At 32.0% G+C, this 3,369-nt stretch overlaps 1 protein-coding gene across 8 annotated transcripts in view; it reads left to right on the top strand.

Moving 5' to 3' along the window:
* The window catches only part of LOC106462269 (excitatory amino acid transporter-like), a 68,221-nt gene that overhangs the window by 36,486 nt on the left and 28,366 nt on the right, over positions 1-3,369 (top strand). For 5 of the 8 annotated variants that reach the window (XM_022389471.1, XM_022389472.1, XM_022389475.1 and 2 more), the window contains one exon: positions 3,070-3,134. The exons of the other annotated variants lie outside the window; for them this stretch is intronic. The gene's annotated coding sequence lies outside the window, so the exon portion shown is untranslated. The remainder of the gene's footprint in view (positions 1-3,069; positions 3,135-3,369) is intronic. 8 annotated transcript variants of the gene reach the window in all.

Here is a 3,369-nt window from a genome sequence, read left to right as displayed (position 1 = left end):
GAGTTGGCGGTGGGTGGTGATGACTAGCTGCCTTCCTCTAGTCTTACACTGACTAAATTAGGGATGGCTAGCGCAGATAGCCCTCGTGTAGCTTTAGCGCGAAATTCAAAAAGAAAGAAGAAATATACTTGTTTTAAAGCTAAGTTATCTCTTAAGTGATGAAATAAAATAATGTTTGAAAATCTACATTAACCTGGTTCTCTCTAAAGATTCAAAATCTACATTAACCTGGTTCTCTCTAAAGATTCAAAATCATCTAGCGATTTTCAATTAAACTTCTAATGATTAATATTTCGGATAGCAAGTTACTATGGATAAAAGTTTCTTTTTACATAAACATCAGTTTTTTTTGTAGATTTTCAAATCTATTCTAACTGAATTACATTGCAAGTTTTATTGAACAGGAATGTTCCATTCTCATATTTTGTTTTCCATAAGATCTCTTTAAAAATAGATTCACATTACAGTCTCCTATTCTAGTTCTAACAAAAACTTGTGCAAATAATTCTCGATGTGTTATCCTATTTTTGTTTAATACACGTGCCAAAAACGTGCCGTAAAGGATACTTAAAGGGAAGGTTTTAAACTAAGGAATGTAACAATATATTACATTTCTCTCTGCTAAGCCACTATGGATATCATAATAAAATTCGTTAACGTATCAGATAAATCTGGTCAGATTAATAAGATGTAAGACACTCAACTGACTGGGCGAGGAAACTCAAATATATTCACAAATATACAGACTATATGGTTAATTAAACTTGAAGTCCTCTAGTAGAAACCTAATTCCTAGCAACTAAGTTTGAGGTCCTTTAGTGCAAAGCTAATTCCTATTCACTATGCTTGGAGCCATCTGGTGGAAATCTAATTTCTATTCACTATTTTTGAATTCCTGTAGTGGAAACCTAGTTCCTATTTGCTGTGTTTGAAGTCTTCGAAAAACAAGAAAAGCATTCAGGCATTGAATATGAGGGAGATGAATTATTGAATATTACATTTTATCTAAAATAATGTTGAGGTCCACTAGCACGAAACAATTTTAAGTGTCACAAACAAAAGTTGGACTGAACAAGGCTTTTGAAAGTACGGAAAACTTGTTGTTCCACATATGATTGTTTTTTCATAAAAGTGGAAACAAATTTCTCACGTGTTCTTTTCAGTCTAACTATTGATTGTGATATTTAAACTTGCCGTTTCGTATTAATAGATTAAAACTCTATTTTTACCGGCGTTGTGTATTTACCTACTATTACTTTTTATATTTTACTTGAACACTGGATCACTGATCATTTATTAAAAGTAATCCATTTTTCATTCTCGAAAAATACTATCACCAAGAGAGATTATACGTAAATATACACACTCAACCATATACATACGTACAAAATATGCTCTCTTCCCCACCCCATACATGCATACATACACGTATATAATATTTATAGAAATGCTCACGCACATATTTGTAAATATAACAAACGGTTGTATTAATTTTAATGACTAAACTAAATATATGAAACATAACTCAACAGCATCTTAATATCATAGTTGACTTATTAACATTTCATAAACGACTCAGCTTAAAAAAAAAGTTGAACATAAGTGAGGGTCAAATAAGCGATGTGCACACTACAATAAGGGAATTTTAAGATGAAGCTCATTAAAAGTGGTAGGAGTAGGAGCCACATAATGGTGGTTTTATAAATCCCATCAGATGTAACATCTATCTATGATACCCCCATTTAAGATAAAATTATAACAACAAAATAAAACTTCACAATTAGGAGCAGATATGGGTACTCGACCTTACAACGTCCTACATCGAAAACTTCCATTCAGTCTGTAGCCAGTTGTAGAAAATAGTTGTTCCTAAAAAGCAGAAAAAAAAGATATAACAGGTCACTACAAATGGATCACTGGGGCAGGGGTGATAATAAATTAACGTTCCATTTACCATAATAGTCACTTGCTGTATAAACAACACAATAAAACCTAATGTTTAGCTCTATAATTAGAACGGTTGCAAGAGTAAATATTGGAAAATTTCAGTCTAAATTTCAAACTTTTATCAACACACTCATCTGACTAATCAATATCTTTCGCTAAAACTAAGTTCCCTAAATAAGTGGGAGCTAAAAGTGTTTTCTCAATTATAGGAACAATCTTAAATAACTAAGCATGCTACTTAGCAGGCATATTGACATGTGGTAAGAACGAAAATAAGCTATCTGTAATAGAAGTAATCTCTATTAACAAAATCTATTTGTAGTGTAATACTTTTCGACCATTTTGTATAAGGCTTCTCTGATAGTACTGATTTCGAATTTTAGTTACATCTATCATATTTATTATAAAATACTGACTATTGTCCATAGTTCATATTATTGAAAAGCTTTAGGAGCATGTAAGTTAAAAAAAATCCACATTAGAAATAAAATGTTCGATCTTATAAGCTTTCCATTATCTAAGAAAATGGAAAAATATATTTTTAATAAAGATGAAGGTACGTTACTATTAACTAAAAGATGTCTAGAGATCTAGATAAATGGTGATTGATGTTCCTGAAAACTATGTCCATACGAGCGGAATGCTACTTTTTTGAACTTTTAAATGAAAGTAACAAGTTTGAGTATCAGATACTGTAGTATTTTTAATTTGCAAGTGAACATAACATATAATAGTTATATAGTTATTAACACTCTAAAAATTCACAATAGTTAAAACATAAAATGTGTATTTTGTTAAAGTAAAATACTTGGCACTCAGTCAGCGAGCCACAAAAACATTTTTGGTTGTTTCATTCTCAAACAAAGTTTCTCGATACTCTTTCTCCTTGTGTGTGTGTGTGTAAACTCTTTGCTATACCTGAATTCCCAGTTTTGTGTGAACACTTTTCCATACCTAGATTCTCACTTACCCACCTACAAGGCTGAATTCTCATTATTCTCACTAGCCTTCAAGGTATGAGAAAGTAAAGCCCATACCAATAACATAGGGTAGCGACCACACTTGTAGCGCAATATACGATCTGGTTCTTCAGCTCTATAAAGCCTTTTGTTTTCTCCGCAGTTTTCACGAGTTCTGTCGATAGAGATGGCCAAGGAAGACGCAATGTTGTAAAGTGGCTAATTAAGGTATGAAATCACGCTATTTTGTGCAAGAGAAATAGAGACCAATCAATTTGTAAACCCGACATCTTCGTGGCTAAATGTGACTTATCGGCAATAAGGTGTTTTTTTTATGTTAACAGATCGAGCACTTTATAAGTCTATATACTACTGAGTGGTCACAAGTAAATAGAAACCTAATTTGTCGTCATCTAACTCATTTATGCTAACTAATTTGTGTTCACAGAGCACTATATAAATG

Source organism: Limulus polyphemus, unplaced genomic scaffold (genome assembly GCF_000517525.1).
Source record: "Limulus polyphemus unplaced genomic scaffold, Limulus_polyphemus-2.1.2 Scaffold1129, whole genome shotgun sequence".
Classification (NCBI taxonomy): domain Eukaryota; kingdom Metazoa; phylum Arthropoda; class Merostomata; order Xiphosura; family Limulidae; genus Limulus; species Limulus polyphemus.
The sequence above is the reverse complement of the archived record's forward strand: the minus strand, read 5'-3'. Positions and strand labels throughout refer to the sequence as shown.